At 39.7% G+C, this 22,582-nt stretch overlaps 1 long non-coding RNA gene across 1 annotated transcript; it reads right to left on the minus strand.

Annotated features, from left to right (window-relative positions):
- Positions 1 to 4,177: 4,177 nt before the first annotated feature.
- Positions 4,178 to 20,702, minus strand: LOC145878610 (uncharacterized). The gene is made up of 2 exons (XR_014392102.1): positions 20,417 to 20,702; positions 4,178 to 6,723 (listed from the first exon to the last, which is right to left on the minus strand). It is a non-coding gene; the product is annotated as an uncharacterized LOC145878610 (long non-coding RNA).
- Positions 20,703 to 22,582: the final 1,880 nt, after the last annotated feature.

Here is a 22,582-nt window from a genome sequence, read left to right on the forward strand (position 1 = left end):
CCACAAGGGGTCCAAAATTGTTGTCACAGGGGCACTGCCCCCCCCCCGGTTGGTTGTATATCAGCCATTTTGCATTTCAATAGAAAACCATCCAAGAGCGAATGAATTAATGCCTGATAGTGAATGTTGCCTTTCACTGAAACTCTCTAAAGCATCTGAATTGCTGTGAGTGTTGCAATCAGATGTGGTGGATTCTCGTACCGTTTAAATGGAGTGTCTGTCTGGATATAATGAAACGCAAGTGATGCATGCAGTAAATGAACCAGTTGGATGGGAAATGAACGTTTCTCTATAGCTCTAACCTTTGGCTTGACTTGGCTCCTTCCCTTGTTGACACGCAGAGGAGCTCCACTGACTGCTGATAGAGCTGGTTGGCTGTGAAAGTATCCGTCACAGCCAAATTTAATAATCTACTTAGTGTGTTAAATCAATTGCTTCTTATTGTACGGCAGCACAGTTTTATCCATTGCAGTTTCCACTTTAAACAAATCAAGTGGTGTTTACTTTGTGTTATACAGCCACCGAAAACTGAGAAATGGCCTTTCGGGGCTCTGAAAGTATATCATACTCAATAAAAGATGGCATTTTGCAGATGATGCTTAATGATGTAATTGGCACTGTAGTGGGTGTTTCATGCTCTTCTATGGGTGGGCCTTGTTTCATTGGAGGATCAGATGGGTTGATGTCAAGAATAGTTTATTAAAACACATTTTATATTTTGATTGGCCTATAATAGCTCAATAAGTATGGGAGACCAAGGATGCTTGTAACACAGGATAGTTGTAATACTCAATATCTCCAACCAGGAACAAGCTAGAATCATGTGACTCACTGCACATGCCCAGTTTAGTTCTCAACCCTCATGAAGAAGCAAGAGGTAAGAAAGTACTTTTTTTAAACCAAATGTGTTTTTGTGATGGCATCACCTGCTTTGTAGTTAGAGTCACCAAACTTATATGAGCTTTATAACTAGTGTGTGTAGATATGTTTGATGTATAGTGAACAAAAATATAAATGCAACATGTAAAGTGTTGGTTCCAAGTTTTATGAGCTGAAATAAAAGATCCTAGAAGTTGTCCATACGCACAAAAAACTTATTTCTCTCAAATTGTGTGCACAAATTTGTTTACATCCCTGTTAGTAAGCGTTTCTCCTTTGCCAAGATAATCCATCCACCTGACAGGTATAGCATACCAAGAAGCTGATTAAACAGCATGATCATTACACAGGTGCACCTTGTGCTGGGACAATAAAAGGCCACTCTAAAATGTGCCGTTTTGCCACACAACTCAATGCCACAGATAACTCAAGTTTTGAGGGAGCATGCAATTGGCATGCTGACGGCAGAAATGTCCACCGAAGCTGTTGCTAGAGAATTTAATGTTAATTTCTCTACCATAAGCCGCCTCCAACGTCATTTTATAGAATTTGGCAGTACATCCAACCGGCCTCACAGCTGCAGACCACGTATAACCACGCAAGCCCAGACCTCCACATCCGGCTTCTTCACCTGCGGGATCATCTGAGACCAGCCACTCAGACAGCTGATGACTGTGGGTTTGATGACAGCTGATGACTGTGGGTTTGCACAACAGAAAAATTACTGCACAAACGGTCAGAAACTGTCTCAGGGAAGCTCATCTGCGTGCTCGCTGTCCTCACCAGGGTCTTGACTGCAGTTCAGCGTCGTTACCGACTAGTGGGAAAATGCTCACCTTTGATGGCCACTGGCACGCTGGAGAAGTTTGCTCTTCACAGATTAATCCTGGTTTCTACTGTACCAGGTAGATGGCAGACAGCGTGTATGGCGTTGTGTGGGTGATGTCAATGTTGTGAACAGAGTTCCCCAAGGTGGCGGTGAGGTTATGGTATGGGCAGGCATAAGCTACGGACAACGAACACAATTGCTTTTTATCGATGTCAATTTTAATGCACAGAGATACCGTGATGACATCCTGAGGCCCATTGCAGTGTCATTCATCCGTCACCATCACCTCATGTTTCAGCATAATAATGCGTAGCCCCATGTTGCAAGGACCTGTACACAATTCCTGGAAGCTGAAAATGTCCCAGTTCTTCCATGGCCTGCATTCTCACCAGACATGTCAACCATTGAGCATGTTTGGGATGCTCTGGATCGACATGTACAACAGTGTTCCAGTTCCCGCTAATATCCAGCAAATTCACATAGCCATTGAAAAGGAGTGGGACATCATTTCACAGGCCACAATCAACACAACCACAGCCTGTGTTGCGCTGCGCTGCATGAGGCAAATGGTGGTCACACCAGATACTGACTGGTTTTCTGATCCACAGTAAAATCTTAGAAATTGTTGCATGTTGCGTTTTATTTTTTTGTTCAGTGTAAGATAGCAATGCTAAAGTTTTAACATGTAGCTAAAATTGAAGTTACCTAATAGCTACACACCTCTCTCTCTCTCTCTCTCTCTCTCTCTCTCAAACTCTCTCTCACACACACACACACCACAAACATGTTATTTTTTAGTTCAGATATCGTTGTTTAGTTGTCAGATGTTGCTTTTGGTTGAGAAGGGCCAGGTAATGGAGCGTAATTTTTTTTTTAATGTATGATTTCTATTGTTATTTCATTATTTCTGCCATACAAATTGTTAAACATGGCAAGGTTGTTCTCATGTTCTCAATAAAGACTTTCAATATTTCGTTGAGTGTCATGATTTGTATTTTCAAACTATTACATTTCACCACAAGCCCTGTTACAACTGACCCGGGAGGTGGGGTAAATTGTGATATTCCACACCATGTATTTGAGACAGCTGAAGTCACACCGTGTCTGTTTGATTTAGAGAGATGATACCTATACCAATTTGTAGCAGACAAATAGTAGTTGTTTGTATCACATTTTAAATGTAGTAGCTCAAACAATCTCAGAAAAATTGACAAAAAATGCAAAAAGTGTAACAACCATCCCTGGTCTCCCCTAGTATTTCTTGACAGCAGACTGCAATCTGTGTAAAATGTATATATACTGACCAAAAAATATAAACGCAACATGCAGCAATTTAAAATATTTGAATGAGTTAGAGTTCATTTCTATGGAAATCAGGCAATTGAAATAAATTCATTAGGCCCTAATCTATGGATTTCACATGACTGAGCAAGGGTGCAGCCATGAGTGGGCCTTGGAGGGCATAGGCCCACCCACTTGGCAGCCGGGGCTACCTACGGGGGAGCCAGGCCCAGCCAATCAGAATTTGTTTTTCCCCACAAACGGGCTTTATTACAGACAGAAATACTCCTCAGCACCACCTCAAATGATCCCGCTGGTGAAGAACCCAGATGTGGAGGTCTGGGCTTGCGTGGTTATACGTGGTCTGCAGCTGTGAGGCCGGTTGGAAGTACTGCCAAATTCTCTAAAACGACATTGGCGGCAGCTTATGGTAGAGAAATTAACATTCAACTCTCTAGCAACAGCTCTGGTGGATATTCCTGCAGTCAGCATGCCAATTGCATGCTCCCTCAAAACTTGAGACATCTGTGTCATTGTGTTGTGTGACAAAACTGCACATTTTAAAGTGGCCTTTTATTGTCCCCAGCACAAGGTGCACCTGTGTAATGATCATGCTGTTTAATCAGCTTCTTGGTATGCTATACCTGTCAGGTGGATGGATTATCTTGGCAAAGGAGAAACGCTTACTAACAGGGATGTAAACAAATTTGTGCACACAATTTGAGAGAAATAAGCTTTTTGTGCAGATGGATAACTTCTGGGATCTTTTATTTCAGCTCATAAAACATGGGACGAACACTTTACATGTTGCGTTTATATTTTTGTTCACTATACACTCTAACTACAAAGCAGGTGATGCCATCACAAAAACAAATTTGGTTAAAAAAAGTACTTTCTTACCTCTTGCTTCTTCATGAGGGTTGAGGACTAAACTGAGCATGTGCACAGTGAGTCACATGATTCTAGCTTGTTCCTGATTGGAGATATTGAATGTTAGAACTATCCTGTGTTACAAGCATCCCTGGTCTCCCATACTTATTGAGCTATTATAGGCCAATCAAAATATAAAATGTGTCTTAATAAACTAGTTTTGACATCAACCCATCTGATCCTCCAATGAAACAAGGCCCACCCATAGAAGAGCATGAAACACCCACTACAGTGCTAATTACATCATTAAGCATCAACCGCAAAATACCATCTTTTATTGAGTATGATATACTTTCAGAGCCCCGAAAGGCCATTTCTCAGTTTTCGGTGGCTGTATAACACAAAGTAAATACCGCTTGATTTGTTTAAAGTGGAAACTGCAATGGATGCATCTGCATCTGTGGCATTGTGTTTGTGTGACAAAACAGCACATTTTAAAGTGGCCTTTTATTGTCCCCAGCACAAGGTGCACCTGTGTAATGAGCATGCTGTTTAATCAGCTTCTTGATATGCCACACCTGTTAAGTGGATGGATGATCTTGGCAAAGGAGAAATGCTCACTAACAGGGATGTAAACAGATTTGTGCACATTTGAGAGAAATAAGCTTAATTGTGCATATGGAAAATTTCAGAGATTTTTAATTTCAGCTCATGAAACATGGGACCAGGACTTTACGTGTTGCATTTATATTTCTGTTCAGTGTAAATGGTATTGATTGAGGCTACCTGTACTCTTCAAGTGATTGTTAGGGATATAGCACCATCTTGTGGTACATTTTCACAATAGCGACTTCACAGAGTTAGTCATATTCGTTAAAACGGCTTCTAAAATTAGTCATTTCCACTTAGAAATATCAGACTTGATTTGCCCTAAGAAAAATCTATCAAACCCAACAAAAATGTCTGTTAATTCTAATCCACATAATTCACATTTCCTGTTGCTGCAGGATTATTTTCATGCTGTAGCCAACTGGCTGAAATTGAGATCCCACACCTGTACATCCATTTGTGGATTTATAAATGAATGATACAGTGCCTTCAGAAAGTATTCACACACCCTGAATTTAAAATGGATTAAATAGAGATTTTTTTGTCACTGATGTATGCACAATACACCATCATCTCAAAGTGGAATTATGTTTTTAGAAATGTTTACAAATTAACTAAAAATTAAAAGCTGAAATGTCTTGAGTCAATAAGTATTCAACCCTTTTGTTGTGGCAAGCGTAAATTAGTTCAGACGTTAAACTTTGCTTAACAAGTCACACAATAAGTTGCATGGACTCACTCTGTGTGCAATAATAGTGTTTACCATTACTTTTAAATGACTACCTCACCTCTGTACCCCACACATACACTGATCTGTAAGGCCCCTTAGTCGAGCAGTGAATGTTAAGCACAGATTCAACCACAAAGACTAGGGAGGTTTTCCAATGGTTTGCAAAGATGGGCACTTATTGGTGGATGGGTAAAAAAAATAAGCAGACATTGAATATCCCTTTGAACATTGGGCAGTTATGAATTACACTTCAGATGGTGTATCAATACACCCAGTCACTACAAAGATTCAGGCGTCATTCCTAACTCAGTTGCCGGAGAGGAAAGAAACCGCTCAAGGATTTGTGGTGACTTTAAAATAGTTACAGAGTTTAATGGCTGTGATAGGAGAAATGGATCAACAACATTGTAGTTACTCCACAATACTAACCTAAATGCGAAAGGACAGTGAAAATAAGGAAACCTGTACATGATAAAAATATTCCAAAACATGCATCCTGTTTGCAATAAGGCACTAAAGAAATACTGCAAAAAAATGTGGCAAAGAAATGTTACTTTATGTCCTGAATACAAGGCATTACTGTATGTTTGGGGCAAATCCAACACAACACATCACTGAGTACCGCTCTTCATATTTTCAAGCATGGTGGTGGCTGCATCATATTATTATTGCACACAGCTGTCAAAGGTGATGCTGACATGTATTGACTCAGGGGGTTGAATACTTAGCTAATCAAGATAAATTTGTGTTTTATTTTCCATGCAATTTTTAAACAAATGTTACAGTATTTTGTGTAGGTCGTTGACAAAAAATTACAATTAATTTAGAATTTGAACCCCACTTTGTAACACAACAAAATGTGTAAAAAGTCAAGGGGTATGAATACTTTCTGAAGGCACAACAAATTGTTTAAAAAGTCAAGGGGTATGAATACTTTCTGAAGGCACAACACATTGTTTAAAAAGTCAAGGGGTATGAATACTTTCTGAAGGCACAACAAAATGTTTAAAAAGTCAAGGGGTGTGTGAATACCCATTGCCCATTGATTCTTGAAGAATATAACTTATAAATGCCTCATAAGCTTCGTTCAACTGTCGTACCCCATCAGAACCAAAATATAAGCTCGTTTTACTCCATTGTTTGTAAACATTGCAAATGTAAACAAACAAATCAAATTGTATTGGTATACACATATTTAGCTACAAAACATGCTTAAAACTATTTTGATATCTTGGGTGGTCAGTCCTTGCATCCATTGCGCTATCTATGCATTTTTAGAGTGGTTACATTTCTCCATGCCCTTCCCTCAGCTTTTTACCAAAACAGAGGCGGCGTGTCCACTTTGTAATTGTTTCAACTGCAGATTGTCCCTTTAACTCACAAATGAATTTCTCAAACAATATGTAGCCTACATATTAGAGTTGATTATTAAGGACAGAATGGTGATATGCTGGTTTTGCCGCCATCTCCATGGTTCCATAGTCTTCAGTTGGACTGTTTCTCTTCTGACTGGTTGGTTGGTTGGCTGTAGTGTAGAGGGCGAGAGGAGAAAATGAGAAATGCAAGACCATTGATTGTTTTGTCTATGGAAAATTAGATTTATCGATATGTTTTGAAAAAACATTCAGACCTCGGGTAAAGTGCAATACAATGTAATCCATCAAAAATGACAAGATAATAATTGTACTGCCAGTGCCAGAAACTCCAATAGATCCGTCTTTGTCAGTAGGCTGGTGTTTATTGAAGCCATTTCTTAACCACAAGAGGTCAGTATTTAGCTACATTTGCGTACACCTCATCCTGCATAAAAAAAAGGATCTGGAAAAACTCCACAGCACTTTGTGGAGAAGGAAATTACACCCCACGTTTGTGGTTAGAATAAATGTTATTCCAATAAGAATAATTTCCTCTATCCACAAGTGTGCCCTGTGGAGTCAGACAATATGGCTGCAACTTATATTACATTTTCTATAGGCGTCAATGTAACTTTTACTGCAGGCTTGTCTGTTATCAAGGGTCACTGCCTGTATATGCACGTCTCCAAGATTTCACCCTCGGTTTCTAAATATGCTTTATGTTATTCAGGGCCTTAGCAGTCGCATATCACATTGACTTGTATTACAAGTTCCGTGAAGTGAGCCTGCCCTTGAAATGAGACCATTCACATGTCCTTACAGTTCCAATAAGCAGTGGAAATAGTGGTCTTGAACAGTAAAGGAGAATGAAAGAGTCTTCCCAGAGAGGCTGTAGTGAATTTGATTTGTGTTCCACTGTAATCCTGAATTCTAAGGACTTTGACAGTTGTATCGTTGTGGTTTTCTTGGAAAATGTCACTCACCTCTTTCCTGACTTTTGTTTCGTTTTGTTTCAATCTGTTTTTATTGAGTTTTGAGCAGCCAACGCCAGGAAAACCGTGTAAATTATATCGAAAAAGCTCAACATAGTATGGTTTATTTTTTCTATAGACCAGAAATTTGAATTATGCTTCTACATTTCAGAGTAAAATCATTGTATAAATAAATACAGAATCAATACATTTTAATTTACACAAAACATAATTGACGGAAAATGCAGTTGATTATGATGATTTCCTACATGTTGCATTGCGTGTGTAAACTAGTTTATACATCAGCAATCTATGGCAATGTAGAGTTATGAATTATGACAGGGGCACCCTGGTTTCCATAGTGACAGCAAACACAGGAGTGGACTCATTGCTCTTAAATTTCATAGAGCAGTAATTTCATTTACAATTGTAGCCAAACACATCTGTAGGATTTGGGTGTACTTGACAGTCCTAGCAAATCTTTGTTGACGCTATATGACACCCGCCTGGGTGTGTATCGTGTGTGTTGGTTGATTTATGTGGATATCAACACCCAAAGTACCACATTATGACTGAGTCATATTGCAATATGAGACCAATATATGAGCAGTCTGCTCTCTCTCATTGGTCAATTTACCACTCAGAAACACGTTAAAACGAACACAACAGACAGTAGGAGTACACTTAGTTGAAATAGAGGAGCTGCTATTCGACATGGCGATCTAAAGTTGTCTTCCCAGGAGCACATTTGCTATCAGCAGCACGTTGGAGTCAATGTCATAAAAACGATCCCCGGTTAATTACAGCTGCTGTAATAGGACTGCTGAAGGGAGGGAGAGCCTCGCAAACTTATCGGTTCAAATACTATTGGAAATCATTAAAAAAAAGACCTGTGATTTATTGAGCTTGCCTGTTGCAACAAAACCAATAGAAAAGGCCCAAAAGTGCAAAACAGCCCACCTGGCTCTCCAGATAGGCTTAAGCAAACGCTCAAAGTATTGAAATATTTCTCATATATGTGAACCGAGGTATGGTCCCGTCCCATTTGAGCAGAGCTGACATGGAGCCCCTGGCTCCAGTGATAGTGTAATCTAGTGGTGTAACCCAAGAACCTGTTGCTGGTGGTCTGGCAAGAGGCTTCATGGCTGCAACAGTCAGAAGAGAGGAGATTCCCTTTACAAGCAGGGCTTAGCTGTATACTTCCTCTCATCATGAGGCTGTGAGTGTATTTAGATGTGAGAGCAAAGGCTACTGTAGCTAACATGGAGGGAGGGAGGGAGGGAGGGAGGGAGGGAGGGAGAAAATAATGCATGGGTGTGTGTAATACCAGCTCTATAGAATACTGTATAATGTATTTTTTTGTTATTGATTTGTGAAAAGGAAATGTACCTAGAAGGCAGATGTCAGACACAAGAGGGGGTTCTAGCAGAGCAGACACATCAAATCAAAAATGGACGTAGAGCAGAGTTACCCTCAACAGAAGAGTGTTTCATCTTTTAAAACAAGTTGACCCAACATTAGTGTTTTCACATGCAGACTCCCCTCTAACTCTCCCTTTTAAATGCACTCAGAGCTGAGAGAGAGAGAGAGAGCTGGCCAGTAACCAGGCCAGTGCTGCTGATAAATTGCAGGAATCTTAAAACACTGGTTATCAGCTGTCTGGGAGGCAATGGGGGTGGGATAGGGTTAGATGTGTCTGTGTGGGGGTTGAGCACTGGCTGGTCTATGGGATGGAGTAGTAGTAGACAGGGAAACCGTGTAAATTGGGTGTGTGTGAGTGGGGGGTGGGGGATGGAGGTCTAGTCTGTATGTTTATGACTTCATGTCACTGCACCAAAACAAGGTGCCGTTATTTTGGCTACCATGGCTATGCCCCCATTGGATGGCAATGCCCCCATCCACAAGAAACAAATGGTCACTGAATGGTTTGATGAGCATAAAAACGACGTAAACCATATCCCATGGCCATCTCAGTACCCAGATCGCAACACAATTGAACACTTTTTGGAAATTCTGCAGTGGTGCCTGAGACAGTGTTTTCCACCACCATCAACAGAACACATACTTATGGAATTTACCATGGAAGAATGATTTCGCATCCCTCCAATAGGATTCAAGAAACATGTAGAATATATGACAAGGTGCATTGAAGCTGTTCTGGCTATTATGATACTTTATGTTGGTGTTTCCTTTATTTTGGTAGTTAACGTCATCTGTATTTTAGCAATGTCCTGCATGGGGTAACCTGATGAACAGTTCTGTACTTTCAGAGGAGTTGGGTTAAATGCATTTTACATTTTAGTCATTTAGCAGATGCTCTTATCCAGAGCAACTTACAGTAGTGAATGCATACATTTCATACGTTTCATTTCATGTATTTTTATTTTTTTATTTGTTTTTATGTACTGGCCCCCCGTGGGAATCGAACCCACAACCCTGGCGTTGCACACACCACGCTGGCGTTGCAAACACCATGCTCTACCAACTGAGCCACAGGGAAAGACGGCAGAAACATTTCAGTTGAATGCATTCATTTGTACAACTGACTAAGTATCCACCTTTCCTTTACTTTTGTGGCAATTTTTTTGATTAGTCGTAGTACAGCCTATTATAGCCTATGTGTGACTAGTGCATAATGCATCAACTACACGTAGGTGTAAAATTGACACTAATTGTAGGGAGCTTCATGACTTCATGAGCTCGGGAGACTAAATAGCCTAAGAACTTGTTACACAAGGTGGATACTAATTATGTTTTTTTTGGTATGACATTTAGTCATCGAATTATGAAATATGACGTGGCAGGCAGACACAATAAAATCTGTTATGTTCATGTCTGACAGTATGAGGCTATGGCGACCACCAGTCAACTTCTTGATGTTCTCCCTCTCCGGGCAGGGTAAAAATTGCCCTTCTTTTTACCCAAAGGGCGCCAAAAGTGTGTGGTCAGGGTTTATGTTAGTTGCAAACATGATCAAAACCATTCTGAAGCAAGTAATGAAAGCAGTGGGGTGTTGTGGAAGTTTAAGGGCACCTGGAATTTGGGCCACCCGGGAGAGACTTCAGGTTCTCAGCCCTACGGACAAGACGACCAATAAACAAGGGGCCACTCCGTTGCAGATCAATCTGCCACCCACTCATTAAATCAATACGCTACGTAGTCTATGCGCGCTTAAAAGGAAACATTTTGGAAAGAAGTGAGTTGCAAGGAGTTAGCTATCGAAATCATAAATGTTGCGAATTTCTGTTGTCCGTCAGATTACAGTAGACTATAGCCCATAATTTAAACTCAATTGTATAAAAAAAAAAAAAAAAATGAAATCGTCTTCTCAAGCGAAGATGTTTGATTTAAAAGTTTCAACTTTGTCTCCAAAAATGATTAGTCTACATCCCTGTCCCCAAATAAAAACATAAAACCATAACCATTGTCAACCTAATTCATAATATACATATGGTTCATTTCATGGAGGATATTAGATCTAATTAGAAATAATATATAGGCCTAACCATACTGCCTATTGCCTATCAAAAAAGTGCGCTACCGATACTCACAATGATTCCAAAATGAAATGTTTGTTAAGCCCATAATTTCCATATAGTTGATGAGACTGTAGATTTAGTCCTACGTGAACTATAGCCTCATCGAAATGAGAGAATTCAGGCTAATAAATTATGCATTGAAACACACTCAAGTTTGATCATTTCTAACGAAAGATCTGCTAAATTTAAGTGAGGATGCACCAAACATGTAGCTAAGCTCATTTATTCATTCAATTATGTATTTATTAATCTATTATTCATGTATATAAAAACATTTGCATTTTCTATTTGTTCAAATGGTAGCCCTACTGTTGCAATCTGGGCATGTAATACAAATGCCTGTATTAATCATGTCAACGCATAATACAGTATCTCCTTTCAACTTTATAAATATTGTAATAAATTGTATAATTACATGGCATTATTCATATTATTAGCAGTTCAACTTGTACTTTATTCAATTTAGAAAGAAAAACGTTTTGTGTCAAGCAGCACGCTAGGGTACTATAGAATAGGCCTAATTTCAAGGAAGCCAATTGCCAGGAAACCTATTGATGAACAATCACGGCATGCACAGACCATAACATCTTAACTTGTTTCAAATGAGAGGAAATGTGGAAATTAAATTCATCAGTAGCACTTATAAATCAAATGACAACATGGACAGAAAGACTACTTAGAAAGGACCAGGGCCACGTCATTGGACGTCGCTCTGGATGAGAGCGTCTGCTAAATGACGTAAATGTAAATGTAAATTGGACAGCTAGATCGCTCAAGATTGACTTCGAAATTGGACGTCTTGAGGATGTTGGGAAATGCCTTCAAACCCAGCCACTAGGGGCAACTGTGAGCGCTATTACCATCAAGTAGTAGAGGTAATCCCATGACTCCGGATCCGAAGGTAGCGTGTTCAATCCCAGTGGAAGACACACACTTTTGTTTTAACCCTATCCGAAACCTTAACACTTAACTTCGAAATGTGATGTTTGGAGCCACTTCAATATTTGACGTTTGGATAAATGTGGATTAACGTCAGAATCTGAAGTCAAAATTGGTTAAACCATGAGATCTTGTTGCAGCCCAGCATTTTGGAACAATTCCTCAAGTTCTCCTCTTCAAACTTTGAGATCATTAATTAACTAGACAGGTTAAAATGGACACCTACTCTGCTGGATTTCCACACATGTTTGAACAGCACCGTGGCCAAGCAAAGCTGAAGTGCAGTGCTACACCAGATGATTATCTCATGAATCATAAGGGAAAGTAAGTGTATACTGGTGCTGAGGCAGCTGGCTCTGGGAAACATACTCACAAAAAAATTGCCTCTGTCCCATTGGCCAGCTTGGCAGCAGCCTCTGTGTCATTGGCCAGCCCGAGAGGCCCGAGTGGATTTTCCAGCTCTGTGATTTGATGAAAGGGAAACCTGATACTCATGAGACCAGTGATTGGCCGAGCCATAGAGAACTTTCACAGCCCTCTTTTGATCTGAGTAAAAAGAGAACAATATCTAATGTGAGGCATTATACAGGCTTAACCTGTGTAGTTTGGATTTCACTACTGCACTGGTGTCAAATGCCTGGTAGCTGGGGGATTACGGTCGGGGTTATAGGTTATACAGTGCCTTCAGAAGGTATTCACACCACTTGACTTTTTCCACATTTTGTTGTGTTAGAGCCTGAATTTAAAATGAATTAAATTGAGAATTGTTTTTGTCACTGACCTACAAACAATATCCCATAATGTCAAAGTGTAATGATGTTTTGTAAAATGTAAAATCTGAAATGTATTTGGCAAGCCTAAATAAGTTCAGGACTAAACATGTGCTTAACAAGTCACATAATAAGTCACATGGACTCTCTCTGTGTGCAATAATAGCGTTTAACATGATTTTTGAAGACTTCCTCATCTCTGTACCCCCACACATACAGATACAGTGCCTTGAGAAAGTATTCATACCCCTTGACTTATTCATAATTTTTTTGTCTTACAGCCTGAATTGAAAATGGGTTAAATCTTTTTTTCTCTCACCCATCTGTGCACAATACCCCACAATGACAAAGTGAAAACATGTTTTTAGAAATGTTTGCAAATTTATTGAAAATGGAACACAGAAATATCTCATGTAGGTATTCACACCTCTGAGTCAATACATGTTAGAATCACCTTTGGCAGTGATTACAGCTGAGTCTTTCTGGGTACGTCTCTAAGAGCTTTGTACACCTTGGATTGTACAATATTTGCACATTATTACTTTTTAATTCTTCAAGCTCTGTCAAGTTGGTTATTGATCATTTCAAGACAGCCATTTTCAAGTCTTGCCATAGATTTTCAAGCCGACTTAAGTAACTAGACCACTCAGGAACATTCAATGTCATCTTGGTTAGCAACTCCAGTGTATATTTGGCTTTATGTTTTAGGTTATTGTCCTGATGAAAGGTGAATTTGTCTCCCGGTGTTTGCTTGAAAGCAGACTGAACCAGGTTTTCCTCTTGGATTTTGCCTGTGCTTAGCTCCGTTCCGTTTCTTTTTTATCCTGTAAAACTTCCCAGTCCTTAATGATTACAAGCATACCCATGACATGATGAAGCCACCCCTATGCTTGACAATATGGAGAGTGGTACTTAGTAAAGTGTTATATTGGATTTGCCCCATACATAACACTTTGTATTCAGGACAATAAGTGAATTGATTTGCATGTTTTGGAATATTTTTGTTCTGTACAGGCTTCCTTCTTTTCACTCTGTCAATTGGGTTAGTATTATGGAGGACCTACAATGTTGTAATTGAATCTGTGTTTGAAATTCACTGCTCGACTGAGGGCCCTTACAGATAATTGTATGTGTGGGGTAAAGAGATGAGGTGGTCATTAAAAAATCATGTTAAACACTGTTATTGCACAGAGAGTGAGTCCATGCAACTTATTATGTGATGTTTTTAGTCCAATAAACGTATTTATGCTTGCCATAAAAAAGGGGTTGAATACTTATTGACTCAAGACATTTTGGCTTTTAATTTTTAATGAATTAGTAAAAAAATGATTGAAACATAATTCGACATTGACGTTATGGGGTATTGTGTGTAGGCCAGTGACACAAATTTGATACATTTTAAATTCAGGCTGAAAAAGTCAAGGGGTGTGAATACTTTCTGAAGGCACTGTAATTGTAAGGTCTGTCAGTCAAGCAGTGAATTTCAAACACAGATTCAACCACAAAGACCAGGGAGGTTTTCTAACGCTTCGCAAAGAATGGCACCTATTGGTAGATGGGTAAAAAAAAGCAGACATTGAATATCCCTCTGAGCATGGTTCCTAACTCAGTTGCCGGAAAGGAATGAAATCATTCAGGGATTTCACCACGATGCCAATGGTAACTTTAAAACAGTTACAGAGTTTAATGGCTGTGATAGGAGAAAACTGAGAATGGATCAACAACATTGTAGTTACTCCACAATACTAACCTAAATGACAGAGTGAAAAGAAGGAATAAAAAGTGTCTGTTTGGGGCAAATCCAACACAATACATTACTGAGTACCACTCCCCATATTTTCAGGCATAGTATGGCTGCATCATGTATGGCTGTATCATGTTATGAGTATGCTTGTAATCATTCAGGACTGGGGAGTTTTTCATGATTAAAAAAGAAACAGAATGGAGCTAAGTACAGGCAAAATCCCAGAGGAAAACCTGGATCAGTCTGCTTTCCACCAGACACTGGGAGATGAATGCACCTTTCAGCAGGACAATAACCTAAAACACAAGGCCAAATCTACACTGGAGTTGCTTACCAAGAAAACAATGAATGTTCCTCAGTGGCTGAGTTACAGTTTTGACTTAAACTTAAAACTTGAAAATGGTTGTCTAGCAATGATCAACAACCAATTTGACAGAGCTTTAAGAATTTTTCAAAGAATAATGGACAAATATTGTACAATCCAGGTGTGCAAAGCTCTTAGAGACTTACCCAAAAAGACTCACAACTGTAATCGCTACCAAAGGTGATTCTAACATGTATTGACTCAGAGGTGTGAATACTTATGTAAATGATATATTTCTGCATTTCATTTTCAATAAATCTGGCAAAAAATATGTAAACATGTTTTAACTTTGTCATTATGGGGTATTGTGTGTAGATGGGTGAGACAAAACATAAATGTAATCAATTTTTAATTCATGACGTAACACAACAAAATTTGGAATAAGTCAAGGGGTATGAATACTTTCTGATGGCACTGTATATGTGGATATCAGAGTTCAAGGTTCAGGGGCGGTGGATGGATGAATCAGTGGGGAAAAGGGCCATTATCTTCCTGTCTGACAGGTCCCTATGTGCTTGTGATGGCTGATGGGAGTACTCTGGGACTCTGGGAGAGTCAAAATAACACGGTGACGTCGTCATCAGCCTAATTAAAACAAGGAAGCATTCATTGGGCCGCATAGTGGGTGTCGGATGTGTGCGTTTGTGTACCCTCAACTCGAAAGCAGTTGTTTGGTTTCTCACTGGATCTGGACTGATGTACACAGAAAATAAAGGGTACTCATAGATCCAACTTAGTGCCCGTTCAATATGGCAGATTGCATATGGGTCCACCGGCTCTGCACCAGATAGGGAGAATGCGGTGAACCCTTTCGGAAAGCTTAGCAACATATGTGGAGGGAGGGAGGGTGAGACGGTGAGGGTAAGAGAGAGAGAGATGGCGTGAGAGGGGGTAGAAAGTGGATGGTTGTCATCGCTGTGGTTTAACGCAGGCTAGACACAGACTTCTCCAGAAACTCTCCATTACTGCCCATGATGAATGACAGATGAACCTGGCCCCGGATGCACCGTCCTCTTTTCTCCTCACAGGGCCCTAACTGACTGACTGACGGGGGCTGGAGGGACCCATCCAGGGGTTATACCATCACCATCACAACACCGCTCCACTCTGACCTAATGCTCATTAATGATCCAGGAGAGAAAGAGCGAGAAAGAGAAAATGAGAAAGTGTGTGTGAAAGCACCCGCTTTCTCACGTGAATTCGTGGGAGGCACAGCCTATTCTCCCACGCTGTGTCTTATGAAAACAATGTAATATTGCTGATGTTTTGAGAGACAATCTGGTGCGTAACAACACCAAAGTGTAGCCGTTCAGGCCAGATATGGCACAGAACAATGGTGTTAGATTACAGAGATCTGATTTTCCATGTCTTTAAGAGGACACAGCATGGCCTCTGTTGATATAAGCTTAAAGATCTTTGTAGGGGGTTGAACAAAATCAGTTGTTTGTCCTTACATTTTAATGTCTGGCATGGCAAAATGTCATGTGGGCCCCTAAAAAATAACCTACATTGATATGCAGAATTTTGGTCCTAAAAATAAATGTTATCGGTCAGGAAACTATTCTGCATTTTGAATTCAATGTTTAGACTTTAAGCCCCTGATCATAACTCTTAGAGAGAAAGATAGGGGACATCTTTCGTTTTTTGCTGAATTCCCTTTCCTAATCTTCAGAGGAAGGTGGCACAGGGTGTAAATATTTATTGTATTACGTCACAGGCTGGAAACAAGCTGTGACCTACACAGCGTGATGCCGTCATCTCGACCTAGTTATCCCGGCCACTTCCACCGGACAGATAAGGAAATAGCTGAACTCGCTCCCGGTCAGAAACGCACTGACATACCATGCATGGGAACTGGTCACAGAGGGACAGTGTATGATGTACGATAATACGCTCTATCACATGTTCAACTGGTCAAACCGATGAGGCCTTTGTCTGCATTCGATAGTGATGGCTGCAAGATTCATATTTACACAATTATAAGTTGTATTGATTGCCATCAATTGTCGAGGCTACTCAGAAAGAGTTCAGGTTTTTGTACATTTTCATTTTTAACCCCCAGGCGCATTAGTTGTCAGCCAAATACGGACTTGAATGATTTGTTCTCAGTTGTTGGCGGAAACCCTGCAGCGACATCTGCGTTGCTACAGCTGCGTCGGAAGATATAAATGCTGAGATTAATCGAACCATCTTTAAGAAGTCAATGAACCTCGTCCGAATAGGGATGACATCATATCCTCTTGGGGTAGCCTAATAATCTAGGTGTCTTTTGACCGCTGCTTCGCCATCACTCATACAGCAAGCAAGAGAAAATCCCCTTCAGTCCATGGACCCAAAATGAAGGGCAATAGACCTGAAAAGCATTTGCAATATGATGTATTATCTCATGCATGTTGCATGTAATTTAACAGGATTTTGCAAATGCAATGATAGTCCTCTGGCTACAGATAGGTTTAGACGTATACATTTTGTCTGCTTCATTTAAAAACTGGGTCATACTAGTGGTACAAATACTGCCTGCCTTATAATGTCACATAAAAAAAAAATGCAAATAAGCATGAAACGCGTCAACAATGTTTATATTTGAAATCTAGTGTCCGTTTTCCATTTTAGTCCTAATTTTAGAAAGACATCAATACAAACATTAACCGAAGAACATCTTTGACATTTGTATTGTTTTATTTTAATTCCTTGAAAGACTCCCATATGGGGATCAAGTGGCAATAATCTTAACAGTTAGTAGGCTGTAGTCCTACGAACGAGTCCCCGTCTATCTTATCACTGATGTGCCTAAAGCACCGTCATTACAACCTTATGCTATTCATTGGTTTGTGTTCAAAATATGTTTACGTTGTGAACGGTATAGGCTATATCATTCTAATGCGGGCTGGACTTGTATCTGTTTCTTGAAGTACAGTGATGTGAAATGCATGGACATTGATTTGTAGGGTTCTTATGGATGATAAAATGTTGAGTTCACTTGGGCCTATAAGCATTTCGGTCTATGTGCATTTTAGGTATTCAATTGTTGATGTGTATTGTCACATCGAAATGACATTTTTTTTTATTATTGTGATTTCAAAGTACTTCCAAAGTAGCCTTCAACACCACATTTTGGATAATAATGCATGCATGCTGCATTCAATGGCGCGATAAAGAAAATAAAGTCACTGGCAAATAAAGCCTGGAATATAGTGATTTGTTAAATCATTTTGTCCTATATTAACGCATTAACCTGAACGAATAATATTTAACCGTTCGCCTATAGTTAGTTTCTAATTTGCAAAAATTACCCTATGATATCGATTTGATGAAGGCTGTATACGCCTCCCATTCCATATGGGTCTGAATTTAAATTCCAGCCAAGTTGACCAGACATTCACCGCCGCAAGTGCTGCCTTGGTTAGGCCTGTCGAACAGCATCCGGGCACTGTCTATTCCTTTCTTTAATTGGTTAGTTTAAAAGGTTACTACTGTGCGTAACTCGTGTCTGGGATGTCCCTGGTCTGTTTATTTCCCAGTGAAGAAATATTACACTACTAGCGCGGCGGTTCATCATGCCGCGGCGACGCGCCTTCCACATAAATAAATGGCAGAAAATGTCTCGAATCTGGCCAAGGTCAGTCAGTGTCAATCCACAGCGTTTAGCTAACAAAACATAACTATTATGGCTAATAGACGGTATCCAGTCTTATTTATTTGGACACCAATTATTTACAAACCCAACTGGGAACATTGAATTAGACCTAAGTCTAAAATGTAGTCCTTTTAAAACGAAGACACAGAGCTCCAGATAATATTGAAGCACTAATGCATATCGCCATAGCCTATAAGAAAGACAAACACGAGCACATTGTTTTAAATGACATCAACTTTACCCATAAATGACATGAACTTTAGCATAGCCTAACAAACTTTACGCAAAGCAACCTTTCTAAAAATGCATCATTGAGCGCAGGTACACACGTACACACACACGTACACACACACGTACACACACGTACACACACACGTACACACACGTACACACACACGTACACACACACACACACACACACCTTGATATGATAGGCCTACATTACTCAATGCACTGTGAACAGTCAATCGTGAATAAGTAGTTTTACAAGCAGAGAGGTTGGGTAGATTTACATTTCAAACTCTCTCAATCCATGCAAATATATGTTCCCTCACGGAATCGTATTCGTAGTAGTAGGCCTAGCCTATATATTTGTTTAAATGTAGGTTAATATATTGCACTGTACCCTATTGTGAAACACATAATAAGCGCTACCTACATTTTTAAACGGTTGTGGGTAGGGTTATGTATTGTTTGAAGGTGTATTTTGTTAAATCCCCAAGGCCAGAATAACGATGTTGACGCGAGGCGTACATGGTAGTATAGTCTGCAGTGTGTGTGTGTAAACGCAGCCATTTTCCGGTCAATGTTTTTGCGTGCAGCATTCCCAACTGGATTTATGGTCTCTATTAACGGTTTTAAATGTTTATCACCGACAAAACAGAACAGTCGCCTCCTGCTCGCCGGGATGAATGGAGTGTTAGCCGAGTCCCCTACAATGACACGCATACCCCCAGCCACTTGGGAGGTCTGCCTCTCCTCCTCTCTTCTCACTTGATCTCATAGTGCCGCGCGCCACAGGCGAATAGAGGACGCAGTATTAGTCAGGGTGTTTCAGAACGATATTGTAGGATAGTCATTTGCCTAATACACATTCTGTATATAGCAATGGGTGTAGCATATCGTATATATAAAGAGAACCCATGCGAAAACACACATTTGTAATATTTCTACCCTACATTGCACATCATTTAGATTACCCCTCTTCAATTATATTTTCTTGTTCATTGTCTATAGGCTTTTTCAACTGTAAAAACAATAACACGTTCTATGTGCACTTCCGCTCCGCCTCAAGAATACGTTAAAAAGGTAGTAGTCTATTGAATTACAACGTTGTTCATTTTGTGTAAGTCGAAAAATCTGCACCATCAACATATAGTCTATAGCTAGCACACACAAATGGGCCTGTGTTACTGCATGAATTTCAGTAACCATACATTTCTGATTTGTCTTTTGAATATTTATTATAATCATCACGCATATAATGATAAGGACAATGCATTGCTATTATTATGATTATTATGATGATTATTCGGGTTATTATTATGATGGTGATTATTATTAGGCTATTAGTATTACAGTGTTATAACGTGTCAAAGTGGTACTCCAGTGTAGCCTACTTAACATTATAATAACAAGGTAACAGAGCGGCTTACAAAGAGCAAACAAGCGCACAACTCTCCACATGGTAGCCAATGCAATAACTATGGAGTTACATCGTCGTCGTCAACTTTGACTGACTTCCATCAACACCATTACTGAAAACTGTGCATCACATGTAGGCAAGACAGGAAATAGCCTAAATAACAAAAATAAAAGGTAAATATCACAATTAATTCAAGTGTCCCTTGAAATGTATTCAAAACAAATGATGAAATCCGCGTAGTTTAGACTACTTACCATGGATTAGATAAGGTTCGTTATATCCGCGACCTCTAATAGGAAGAAATACCATCAGTGTTCCAACAGCCCGTGTCGATTCCCCATCCCCTGATAATGGCCTCGGTTATACAGAGACCCCGAGCGGTTCCTTTCATGCCGAGCACTCAGGGCTTTTCGACAAGACAACATAGCCTCTGTCCTGGGAGACGGCGCACCGACCTGTGCCTGGAGAAGGTTTTTGAGGACGGTTTGGATGGAGAGGGAGTTTTTTTTGGTGAGAAACTCAATCTCACATACAGTAGCAGGCCCCATCTGGGAACTGTCACAACTGACAGCAACACAGGGCACAGGCCTGATCTTCCGCACAACATTGCGCGTAAAAGTAGGCATATAAGAAGTTTTGCATAAAGGTCAATTGTTGTCAGGTCCGTTGTCTGTTTTTGGGGATGTATTTTACGTATTATTCGCAATGGTTGGAGATGGCACACAGATAAGCGTCGCGGAATATTCTGGTCACACAAGTCCAGAGATGCTTCTGGACTCGAACAGATTTCCCGATCTCTAAAAAGTTAGCATCATCTTTATGCGCGGCAAACGTGAAGCAAAAACAACCATTCTGCAATGTTGTTTCACACTGAAGGATGCAAATATTTTGTTTGTTTGTTCATTAGTTGTTGCATATAGGCCATGATTTTACCTATCCTTCATTGAATTATCATGGTGAATAAAGTCATTCTCTTGACCTAGTAATATTTTCACTTGCAGCCTAGACATGCATCCTTCATCTAGCCTAAATTTTATATATTTATTTAACAGCGATGCATTGTTGAAAGTCAATTTGCAGTGCCAGTTGATGCTTTTGAAAACACTGATAACCCGTGCCACTCAGTCTTATGGAACCAAACTTGAGACATGAACATGATTTCATCTAACTCCCCACGGGGGAAAAACTGTTTGAATCCACGTTATTTGTAATTTCAACCAAAAAATTCAATTTGATGAAGTTGAATCCCGTGGAAAACTGATTGGAAATGAAAAAAGTAATCAACATCAGGGATTTTCGTATTTTTTTCACCCAACTTTTAACCTCAATGACCTGGTGACATGTTTTGTTGGTTTCACGTTGAATTCACGTTAATTAACAACTTAAACAGATGTAAATCAAAACTAGACGTTGAACTGATGTTGTGGCCAGTGGGTTGGTTGTATTGTCGGAAAATGCTCTTATGTGTTGTGCTGGCATATTATTCAACTTATTTGTTCAGTATATTCTGTTGGTCTTAATGTGTTTTTTAAATGATCAATAAAGATGTGGCCATATGTTTTTTTTAGTTGTGGCCAAATTCTAGCTGTATGTGTATTAACTCTCATTATGTGTAAAACAAAAATGTACGCGTGAATATGTCACTCGGTCTTTGCCCTGTAGATCATTCGTTGATTGTGCCCCATCCCCTTAGTAATCACATATTTGTCCCAGCTATATTTAAATATATCCCCACTTCAGCGCCATATCTTATTTTGAATCAAAAGTTACACTTTTGGAATATATATTTTTTCACAATAATGCTACGTTTCATAGGCTTTTGTTTTAGTGCTGGACCATGACAAATCATAGGCCTAGCTCAGTAGATAGTGGGCTCGTTCCTCTGCCCAGGCGCTGCTGATGCCTGCCTGATCTTACAACGCCTGGATAGGTATTTTACCTATCAGCTAACCACATCATATGTTAGTGCAATCTGTCAGTCGATGATGTGGCACGCAACCACTGATGTATGCTTGCAACGTCTGAACAGAGGACAGCGATCTAGATCGAACTTCATCATAGAAAGATTTTGACTCACGTGGATTACATTTAGTAGGCCGTCATTGTAAATAAGAATTTGTTCTTAACTGACTTGCCTAGTTAAATAAAGGTTAAATAAATAAAATACAAATATATAGTACGTCTGCAGTCTGTTTTGAGTGCATCTTTTGCACTTTAATAGTTCTGCAAAAGTCTCTCCTTAAAATACAAACACATGCATAACCCTACATACTGACATACTTCTTTGTCAATTAATTGATGCCATAGTTTTCCTATATGGGCTTGATAGGAAAAAAAATGCATTAAGAATGATCCTCTTTCCAGATTGCGAGGGGAACGCACCGCGTCATTACGTTCAGTGTTGCAGCAGGATAGCTTCG

Source organism: Salmo salar, chromosome 04 (genome assembly GCF_965601325.2).
Source record: "Salmo salar chromosome 04, fSalSal1, whole genome shotgun sequence".
NCBI classification, from domain to species: domain Eukaryota; kingdom Metazoa; phylum Chordata; class Actinopteri; order Salmoniformes; family Salmonidae; genus Salmo; species Salmo salar.